Source organism: Hetaerina americana, unplaced genomic scaffold (assembly GCF_022747635.1).
Source record: "Hetaerina americana unplaced genomic scaffold, ioHetAmer1.1.p SCAF_6, whole genome shotgun sequence".
Taxonomy (NCBI): Eukaryota; Metazoa; Arthropoda; class Insecta; order Odonata; family Calopterygidae; genus Hetaerina; species Hetaerina americana.
This window is the reverse complement of record NW_027287205.1, coordinates 58,819,131-58,831,553: the sequence shown is the minus strand read 5'-3', so window position 1 is coordinate 58,831,553 and position 12,423 is coordinate 58,819,131.

Here is a 12,423-nt window from a genome sequence, read left to right as displayed (position 1 = left end):
TGAAAATTTTGGAAAGAAATTTGGAAAATAATTATTCCAAATTTTTGCTCTTTGAAAATAATTTTTTGGACGAATAATTAATACCTTCCAAACGAAAATAAATAGCTAATCTGTTAGGAAAGAGTGATGCACATGGCCAATGTTTTACGAATAAAGTGCGTGACGGAAAGACAAGGTAATATTTGAACCAATACATCTCCTACGGTCGAATAGGGCAATATAATGACAAACCTCGATGGACAGACAGTTGTCCGACGGTCAGAAAGAATATGAGATTCATCAGAGATGGGGGCGTACAGAAAAGCATAAGATGAGAGGAAAGGGTGTAATTATTAGGAAATATCTGAGTGATGTGACTGGGAAAATTCACTTCGGAGAAATATGAATTTAAGAAAGAAGAAAGTTTGTACATTCACGTGTGGGGACATTAATCGTCGATTTTCACAGAATAAGGCATTTTTCCGCGTTTTAGTGCATCATGAGCCTGATGGATGGACAAGTATTGAGGGGAATCCATAGGCTTAATAAATTTGCGACACAATAAAACAATTGCCCATGGCGAAATCAATCAAGCCTCAAGCGATGAAAGAAAATAACAAATTGGTAGGGGATGATGTGCCGGCAGCAGACTCAAAAGTTTGGAAGCATAACTTTGCGAATTTTTCACCGTAAATCCGCTCCCTGATTATCAAGTGGAGAGCACCCCAGTTTCAGTACATGATCCGTCGGATATAATGTTAAAGAATAGCCACCATGACATTTCTTTGTAGCGACAAGGCAAATACCGATGCCGTCTATCTTTTCATACCTCATCCACTAAATAAATCTATCCTAATCCCTATTACCTCATTATTGTTACTATCCATAGAAGCGCAAAAGATATGAGATTGAGATTTTATCCGATGTTTTCAATACTTTTAAGATATTTATTTATTTAATTTCACATGTAATCATGATAATTATTTCGTTTTGATAATTGCTTTTACTTTTACTATATCATGACCAGTGATACAGGAAGGATTTTTTTTGCTACACTTAGTCTATTACTACGGTTACAGATTCAATTGGACATACATACAAATCATTGCCAATATTTTTAATTCCTTCTTCCCTATTTTTGTAAATTCAGGATAATTTTAACTAAGTTCAATAACTGTAAAAGTAAAAACTAGCTTGCGGTGTAGGCTTAAAGCTTGCTCTTGTCTGTCACATTATGGTACCTACACAAATCTCATAGCAGTGACGCCAGGTAATTCAGCAAATTAGCATACCAAATACAGTGATAGTCTTATCGGCATCTTAAGTAAGATGCCACCAAAGTCCAGAGCCAAGCTAAGCCTAATTTATTTCATTGTTTTTCACTAAGAAAGATATTTTACTTTTGTTTCTCTAGTATTTTCTCACATTTCTAATGGAATTTCAATGTCCTCACGATCGAGGGAATACATTTACTACTGATGATGCTAAGGGTTAAAGGACTACTTCACGACTAAATCTAAAGTTATTTTTTTCTCTAAAGGTTTATCTGTACTCTATCCTTCCACTCATTGCATCCCGGATAGACTGCAGATTCATATAGAATAAAAGTGTACTTTTTGGTCAAATATCGTTGAAACATTATATACAAATGGATATTAGGGAGCACATAAACTAATTAGATGAACGTGTTATTCTGACAGTTTTGTTAACTATAAGTATCTGTATCCAGTGTGAGGTAGAGACTAAACATACCAGACAAGTATATTTTAAGTACACTCTATGTATTTATAACGAAATTAATTATGGGGCGCAGAAAATTAAACAAAATATGCTCGTGTTGACCTAGCATTTAGTATAGTAAGATGGCATTACTGAAGTTGAAAAGCTACCAACTCATGGCTTACAAAACAAGTGTGATTAGCTGTAAAATTTTGGTCGCTCGTGGGAGTCAGTCATTGAATCTTACTGAAATCAGTAGATTTTGAGCCTTCACTAATTTGGTAATAAATATAAAATAATTTTCAATCAAACTTCAATGAACATAACGTATGAAAGTAAAGTACATTTACATAAAGAAGAACTGGCATTTGTCTGAGAAAAACAACAAATTCAATCACCCTCGTTCGATCACCAGTGAAGCGCAAAAGCTAGACTCACAGGATATTTCCTCCCCCTTAGATTTCAACAGACCACCGATCGTTCCGTCAAATGACGCGCAACAGCCGAAGACTACCGAGGTAAAAATTCAATCAGCTCCACATCTGGCCGCCCTACCCCGTGACCTTCCCCCATCTGCGGCAACAAATGCCGTGGTGCACTTGTTGCTGCCCACGGACTCACCGGCCTGGGATCACGTCCCCGAAGCAGGGGATATCGTCTCCGATGACGTGATATTGCCTAACGACTCCGCGGGGAGCGGAACGGATGCGAGAGGAGAGGAGGGTATGGTGCGGGGGTGGGAGAGAGGTGGGAAACTAGGGAATGCCGGGAAGATATGGGGAGGGGGTGCGGGTGGCTGAGGAGGGTCGAGCCCGTGGTCCAACTTCGGAGAGGGAGGGGCTGGAAGGAGGGGAAGGTGCGGGGGTTGGACCCTCGGCGGATAAGCGATTGGTGGGAAGACGAGCCAGGGGATTGCTTTGGTCCGACTTTAAATTTCGCGTCCCGTCTCCTACGTATCCGCCCTCGCCCTCCCATCCCTACCACGCCTCGCCTCCTCCCCCCTCCCCTTCATTTACCCAACACCCAAACCCACTCATTGGCATCCAAACTTACCGCTACGTCCAAGATGCCTATCCCTCCCGCCCCGGGTCCCCTCGTTCAATGGGGAGAGGAATCGGTTCCTCTCCCCTCTCGAATTGCTTGCTTCACCACCGACGCCTACCGGCGGGGTAAACCAAGAATCTATCGAACCCGCCCGTTGTGGATAGGAGGGACGGGCGAGAGGTGCGGGGAGACGATGGATTCAAGAGAGAGAGAGAGAGGAACAGGTAGACTGACACGGGAATCTCGTGGGGGAGAGGGAGGGAATGAATGAGGGAGGGGGTTTGCGGGTGTGGTTGAAAATGAATGAGTGAGCAGATCGTTGACCCCCATTTAACCGATCGGGTTCAAGTTTAAGCCCAGTTTCGTCCGTCTAATCACATTGGCCTTGAGACTCAAGCCGCCAGGTAGTGAGATCACTCCGGAGGAATGGGTATCCGTGGTAGCCGCTTTGAAAACGCTAATAAATGGGTTGAATCATGCGGTTTTGTACCGTCCACTCGCTTTAATTGGTTTTACCAAACAAAAATCAGGAAAATAAAACATCTTAAATATTTGCTGCTGCGTACTCAATAGTCCTGTGTGCTTTCCAATGTTTTTTCTTGGTGAAACGGAGAAGGACGCTCAAAATTCGGTGTGACAACCCACCACGATCTAAAATAATGTAAAAAATAAAGTTCTTATCTACCGCAATGAAAAATATTTCGGGCACTGGCCCGATCAAACAATATGCAGCTACATATAATAAAAAAATGTAACAGGCGGCGATATGCATGCTAATTATATAAATGTTTATTAATGATTATGGGATTTATGAAAAATGGTTTGGAATTATTTCCAAGTGCGATTCACAAAAATAATAACCAGACATAAATATAAACGAAGAAGTTATGGTACATTATGAATTATTTTTTAAGAGGGTTCAGAGTTTGAATAAATGGGTGGATTTATATAGCCAAACGTGATATATATAAAGAACGTGATCAATATTACCATCATCATCAGTATTTCAATCCTAGGATTAGTTTACTGCAGCCCTCCATTCTTATCTGATTAATGTCAATTCCCCTCAATCCCAGATACCTTCTCTGTTTTACGTCCTTCTTAACTTGTCCTATGTACGAGTACATATCTCTTGGTCTTCCTTGTGGAATCTTCCCTTTTATCTTTTCTTCTATTATATTCCTAATCAATCCATTGTGCCTCAATTTGTGTCCAATCCATCTATATTTTCTTTGTCGTAGAGTTCTCCATATGATCTTATCCTCTTTTGCTCTTCATCATACTTCTTCGTTCCTTACTGTGTGTGTCCATGTAATCAATATATATATATATATATATATATATATAGCATTCTCCTCCAGCGCTATGTTTCAAAGGCTTCTATCTTTCGCTGGTCCACTTTTCCAATGTTCCAAGTCTCGGAACCCTAGAGCGCCATGCTCCACACGAAAGTCTTGACGAATTGCTTCCTTGTTTCCAGCCTTGGGTTCTTTGAACATTATAATTGCCTCGTCTTCATGAATGCGTTCATAGCTTGGGCTTTTCGTCTCTTGATGTCGGTCGAGCTTCTTCCATCCCATGTTATACTGCTGCCTAGGTAGATAAAGGATTCTACTTGCTCTAGTTTCACCCTGCGAATTGTGATATCTGCATTCAGCTTCTCTCTTCCACACACAACGATTTTAGTTTTCTTCTTGTTGATGCTCGTATTTTATTCCCCCAGTACTTGATCCATAGCACTTACAGTTTCTTTCAGGTCCTCTCACGTTTCCGCCACTACTGCGAAGTCATCTGCAAACCGGATCAGGTTGATATCTTCTCCATTTACCTTGACTCCTTTGATACCTAATTCTTGTGTTTCAAGTCTTCCAGGTATGCGTTGAATATTGCTGGCTACATCCTTGCCCTATACTTTTGTATATTTTGACTTCTATATATCTTCCATTTTTCGTTTGCATTGTTGTAACCTGATTCTTGTAGAGGTTATGGATAATTCTTCAGTCGTTGTAGTCCAATCCAAGCGCTTCTAGTATCTTAAACATCATACATACATATATATATATATATATATATATATATATATATATATATATATATATATACATATATATACATATATTTATATATATACATATAGATATACATTTATATATATATATACATATATATACATATAGATATACATTTATATATATATATATATATACACACATATATATACATATATTATGCATACATAAATATATATTTTTTAACGACTGATAAGGAGATAACATAATCAAAGGCATCAACTATTAATGTATCTGACCAGCATCAAATTGGTCCAATGAAATCGGAGACGAAAAAAGGCCCATTTACAATACTCCCTTATTAACCGAAATTTTTAATAAAAGTTACGTCCAAATTTTATAAGTTAGACGCACATACATAGATCAATTCCTAAAAGAATAATTTCATTTTTCTGAGCAAAATATTTTTGCAGTCTCATAAGTTAGCATAAATACGCGGATAGTACGCGTGCAGCTGTTGAACTGGAGTGTGATCCAATGATTTTCAGGTCTCTAAACGTCTACTGCCGTCAACATGGGAAAGTGGACCGTAAATCTCAATTTTCCTTATGTGACCCATATGGGGCTGGATGGAATGAAGAAACTAGAATAGCTCAAGATGAAATCTCACCAGTCTCGAATGACGACCGAAAGGAAAGTAAAACTGAAGGAATGTGCATAATGATAGTGGCAACAGAGTATGTTTCTCTAGTATTCACATTAATTTTGTTGAAAGCATTTGCTGGAATATAGGCTAACATTACCGCAGGTGCAATGAGATCTAATGAAACAAGACACGGCGAATAACAGTCAAACTTTATCCTGAAACATCTGCAGTGCTGCTTAACAATTTACCCACTCTGGTCGCATAACCTCACGGGGAATTAATCTCCTTGTGAGGCTTTGTCTTAACAGCTTCTTCGAAGTTCCAAACAAGTGGACCAGTTGAGGTGGGGTTTTCCATTTATCATAGCCGTGCGGCTTGTTGTTTCTCTAGCTCAACTTACATGACAGCCTCTCCATTTCTATAAGGTGGGAACAGCACTTGATAGCATTGGACACCTAAATACGAAATATACTTGAAAAAAAGAATTTCTGCTTCGACGTAGCGGGATTTTGGTGATTCTATTACGAGTTTTTGAAAGGATTTAATGGCCCTGAACATTTAAATTGAACTTATATACAGTAATTATTAACATCAATAACGTACTTTTAAGAGCTGCCAAAGCGTGAGTTATTCATTTGAAAATGTCAACGAAAGCAAAGTTTACTTATAATACTAGAGGTACTAAAGCCTAAGTAGAATAGAAAGCGCACGAAAGTTGTAAGTTTATCTAATTGTTTTATCGGGACTGGTAGTAGTTGGTAAGATTTGGCTGAACTCAAAATAGGCGGACACTCTTTATAAATAGATAGATAGATGGATCACTGCATGTGCACATTCCATAGGATCCGTGTAGCTGATGTTAAAGTGAGAAGCGTTTCCAATACTTAAAATGGCGTCGTTAAGTGTACAGGGCCTAAATGACATAATACACTTCGGAGTACAGGTTGAATAAAGTTTTGTTTGAGAGTGGAACACTTTCGACAACAAAGGTTTCTCCCTTCACTATAATGAATATCAAAAATGCCGTCATCTATCAATAGGATTGCAAATTAATAAATAACTTTAAACTAGTAACATGTGAGGGCATTAACAACAAATAAATGAAACGTTCGGCTAATGAGCGGAAATACCCTAGCTCGTACCCCGAGTGATACCTTTTTCCATCCCCATCCGATAGTTTAAATGTCACGATATTCTGGTCACTAGAAGTGGTTGGGAAAGTTATTGTTAAAAGTTAGAGGGAAATCGAATGAGAGACCTCGAGGAAAAATTAAGTGTGTATTATATATGACCTGTTACTAACGGTAAGTTTTGATGCAGTAGAAAATTGCTATGGATTTCAGCTTCAGCCATGAAGATTGACCTTTTTCATTAAAATTCGCCACATGAAAACACCGAGATTCCAAGAAGTCGAATTCCTAATCATATAAAAAAATTATTAACTTTCATGACCAAGATAAATCTATTAATTATTGATTTATTGCAGAAATTGTTAAATACAGTACAATTTCAATAACGTGAAGTAAGCAAACAGCTACTCAAAAAACAAAAATCGAAATCAACAATTATGCCAGTATTTATGTTCCTTTAAATCCGATGACATCCCTAACCACAATTAAATTTTAGATGAATGGACAAAGACGAAGTAAGGAAACCATTCATTTCACTAAAACAATCGGATATCAATGATATTGGATCCATTGGCACTGGTTTCAACTCAATCGAGTTCCACTCCTAGATAATGCAAGCAAACGAAATAGATGTAATATGTTGCGCCTGCTACAGTCTATCGGTATTACATACTAGCTTAGGCACGGATCATAGATACTGCAGTAGACGTACATCACTCTAGTACAATTCCATCGCTAAAAGTAGACCAACACACCAACGAATCAACCAAACCAAAATTTTCATTAACCGACTTGGTATATGTAGACAACGACCGAAGATCAGAAATCTGTAGATAAAACCTATACCTATCGCGATTTAGGGAGAAATAAAAACATGTTCATTGAATTTTCCAATAAATAAATGGTCTCTTAAACCATAATATAGTTCCTTAACCAAATGTTCCTAATTAAAAAAATTAGCCAAAGCTACACTATATTGTCAAGCTAAAATCATTGGCCATCCAATTTCATTTGATTTCACGCACAATATATATATAGTACCAGTAGAACAAATAAGTTATTCCTAATTTTGCAATGGTATTCTCATCATAATGACAATTAATTATATTCATACAAACCAAACTTGCCAAAATAAAAAATTAATTAGTCAAAAAACGAAAATCTTGACCTAAAAATTATTTTAAAAATCTAGTCTTCGTATTTGATCCATTTTCATCTGCCAAAAAGGTAAAAGTTCATAGCCTTCGACATATAATATAATATCAATCATCTTCTAATTCCATCGTGATATGTCAATATATTATCAAAAATTATAACCACCTGACATTAGGAATTCAAACATTATTTTTGCATGTTTTCACGCAATAGCATACTCCTTACGGCTTATAACAGCGTAATCTATGCCTTACCAATTAACCTCAACCTCAGGGTTCATTATTGTTAATGAATGAAAACATATATTTTTATTTCTCCTAATTGGTACTTAATTTCGCTTTAATGTGCGTAATTCATCCCCACGTAATCATCTTATTAAGATTCACTTATAATTTTTCAATTCCTGTCGCAGTTATAAATTCTCAACTATGATATCATATTGTGGCACATATCCACTGAGAGAACATCAACACCTAATATCCAGCAAAGGGTAGCTTCATGGATCGCCACTAAAGTGTAATTCATTTTAGGAGGGTTTATATCAGACGTATTGCGTGCATATTGGTAGAAATTGGTAGTTGCGTAAATGGCACAAGGAAATGCGATGGGAAATTATGGACTTTGACATATGAAAACCTAAGAATAAAAAGCCAGACTTTAGATACGTCACTGTGCGCCCCATCGGGGTTGCATAACAATCAATTTCCCTTTATTTCATTCCTCTATCAGCGTGACGCAAGAGAAATCGATGATAACCCTAGACTTCGCAGAGTACACGAGAGAAATGTTATCTTCTTATAAGCGATACCTAAAACAAGACTCCATCTTATATTTACAGAATATAATTAGTATCGCAGACCGTATTTTATAGAAACAAGGATTACAGGTAAACGAGTGGTGAGTACTACGAAAAGTGTGATTCTTTAGTTAATAATATGTTTACTTTAAGTAAATAGCATCACTCCCAAAAATTACCACACAAGTTTTACTGAAGCAATTCCATATAATTCATGAAATTTATTCGATTTCTGTCAAGAATCCAACTTAATTACTGCGTGAGAAAAGTAATCTCACACCAGAAGTAAAATCTGACTTCAATAAGTAGACTAACTATAATGATTTTATTTCAGTTACGAAACTGAGTGTTGTTATAACTCTTGCAAAGGATATTAGCGTTGTATACACTCCACGTATTTATACGCGGGGATCAAGCGAGGTAAGCGGATGACAATACGATTGAAGACCTTGCAAATACTATTTTGGTCATTCGCGTAGGGCTTCTACTTATAGACCTCTTTCCATTTCTTTTTTTGTTATCCCTGGATATTTTTCCCTTGGCCTTGTCTGTACAATGTACACACATACTACATGTATTAGTGTTTCGTTTTTGTTTCATTACGCTGTTTTCTCGAGTACATTGTTTTCACTGTCGTGTCCAAAACATGCGTCTCTTCACCTTCGTAGGGTGCTTCCGAGTGTTTTGAACTTTTATATCCCTCGGCATACCTGATTCCTAAATTCAATTTACTATCGGCCCACTTTATTATGTTATTTACAGCACCAAGCTAACGATTATAGACGTGTTCATCGGGTTTCGTCTCATTCAATTTTATTAATTTTACTGCAGCCACGTCAGAAGACGTCCATTGTTAATTGCTTTGACTCGATAGTAAAAACGATGTTGAGTCCTTTACACCAATTGAGTTCATACGTTTCTAAATCATTTGGTACTCACGTTTGTGCGCTGGGACATGGATTTGGTGAATATGTAATGGTTTTATTCTGATTTGACCTACTAGACGACGAACCATTTTTCAAAAAGCCTCTGCTTCAGGATGTCGAGATTTTTGAATGAAAATCAGATGAAATCTCGAGAGCAGAATTTACTCTATGCTCGTGTTACATATGACAGCCGTTATCTTAATGTCCTCACCCTTGCTTTACTGTGTCAATTCAGTTATTTCCACCGACAGGCGTGAACCTTTGCAAGTAAATTGAGACTTTTTGAGGTCTACATTTGAAGATTCTGAGTCAACGTGAAGTCCAGCGAGGAGCATCGTTGGAAGAGCCAGCGGACAAAAAAGAATGCACAGGAGTTTCGGAATTCTAAGCGAAAGAGGGAGGAGGAAGAAGAGACGAAGAGGAAAGAGAGAGAGAGAGAGTAGAGAGAGCATCAGCGAAAAAGTTAATATTAGACCCACGGTGGTGGCTCCCTCGGTGGAGGAAGGTCAAAATAAGAACTGGAAAATATTTGCCTTACGAGCTGCGTTGGAAGCAGAGGTAGGACTAAATTGAAGAGCTGTGGGGATACTAGGACGTAGGCTCACGAATAGGAAGCTGGTATAGTCTCTAAAAGTTGCTTGGGAAGCATTATAAATTAAAATCAACCTAAGTACATTCCCCATGACTCAATTATTCAAATTGACGCTGAAAACACGATTGATAAAATGAGGGCTTCTTTGGTATTAAAAACTTTTTATGCACATCAATATTTTAATTTGTTAATTCTAACCAGAATAGTTGAAACAAAAAGTATTTTATTGGGAGCAAAACTCATAAATAATCAGTGAAATTTCAGCTCAATCTGATATTATCTTTCGTTGAAATTTAATATATTGGCTGATTTTTTTTAAAGACTAGAAATTTGTTTGGTAAAAACATTTTTAAATGCCATTCTCTAAATTTAATAAAATTTCTCCTCGATAAAGGATACTTCAAAATCACTTTAAGATTTTCAAAATCGTTTACCCTTTTTTCAGAGCAACACAAAGCTTTTAAAGACCGAGCCATTAATTGAAAAATAAATCTATGAGCGCTGAAAGGAATGCTTTTGGGATTAAAATGGCTAATTTAACAGGCAATTGTTAGCGTTACATTTGTTTTCATTATTTTCATTCTAAACGATTGGAGTATGTAGGGCAAGCAATCCAAAATAAAGGAATACATTGAAAATATCCTGTGCCAACAATTTAATTATTTCCATCACTATTTGGCAGACTATCGACCTGAGATAATTCTCTTGGTCCCTGAAAATTTTAAGAAGGGTTGGCTTAGGAAAAGAATATCTTAGCTTAGTTTGAAGATAAATACTAGAGCGAAAAGATACTAAAATTAAAAATATTTTAAAACAAAATATAGCCACAAATAAAGGTAGTAAAAATATACCTAATTTCAGTTGAAATTAGTTAACGAGTGAAGTATTGACGATATAAGTGTGTTTTAATTGCAAAAGAATACAATCATAGTTTTCGATGAATAACGCATTTAAAATTATCATTATTTAGATTGATGATATTATCCATTCTCCGTCCAAAGTTTCATAGTACATTTTTTGTTATTCCATTGATCGCACTGCCTTAAAATATTTATATTTCCTTTCTCAATCTCTTGCTATATATTTTCTATACCCCCTGTGCTCAACACTGTCATAACGCTCCAAGTCCCATCCTTAACTGATTCAGTCGCCTCTCGAGTCTTCTCTGCGGCTGTCGACCTAGCTTTGTAAGACTGATACAACACAGAAGAAACAACATATAATTTAATTAAAATTCCGAGCAAACTATGCGAATAAATATGTCATGACTACTCCTTATCGGCGGCAGGTTTCTTTTAGAAATTGCCAACAAAAACTATTGAAAGTATTGCAATGAATTTATGCGTGATATTAAAAGGAATATTTTGCATTTTTTTCTTTTTCCACCTGTAATTTAAATCCATTTCAGGAGTTAAAACCAAAGTTAATAAATTAGCTGAAAATAACAATACGCGCTAAACTTTAACGTAGACAGTTTATCAATAGTAACTTTTCACTTTGCTTTAGAGCATAGGATGAATAGGGGCAGCTGGTTCTTAATTTTCAAACAATTGTGTAATACATTCTTTTTGATTGCGTAATATTTTTTTATGATTCAGAGGAGGGAGGTTATGTCGGTGACCTATTGTAAATATGAGAAAATCTTTTATACAGGTATTGCGTATAAGGTACTGCATTGCATGAGTTCAAAATCTGAGGAAAGAGAATACTCGTAGACAGGAGATTTTGTCATAAAATGGGTGTAAAGATAGGCAAACGAAAAAGTGCTGTGTATTGAAGAGAGGTATTGCTTTTGTGATAAACCCGAAATCGGTACGAATAGTGTTTGCAGGAGATATTGAGAGGTAAGTGGATGTTGAAGAATGATAGAGGGCTAAGGGAGGTAGAGGAAAATAATTGACATTTTGGACGGCGCGAAGGGAGGTAGAAAGTTTATCACCTGAAAATGGTCAAATATTTTGCATTAATAAATGAAGTATACTTGTTATATTCAACGGGGGTTAGAAGTGAATCATTCGGCAGTGCTTACTATCTAAAAGAGCATAGATAATGAGTTATCATGTTGTTTTGTTCATCAAAAACCCATTTCAGATCAGTTAACTACTAGCATTAACACTCTTAATAATAATGTTAGAACAAAGAGACATTTCCTTTCTATGGTTCGTTTCACTGTAATTCAGTGTAAGCATTGTCTTTACCGCATTTTAACAATTTCAGGCATTTTAATCCGCATTATGAATCATAGTCCTAAGCCTATTCGTCTCTTTTCGTAGCTCATTAAATGTACTCTGTACTAGATGCCCCGAGATATCAATAACAATAGTAAAATCTATGCATTCATTGTACACAAATCAGTACCTTTTCATTTACCACGGGTGGTTTATCCAGGAAGAACTGATTCCCAGAAAATCATAGAGTTTAATACAG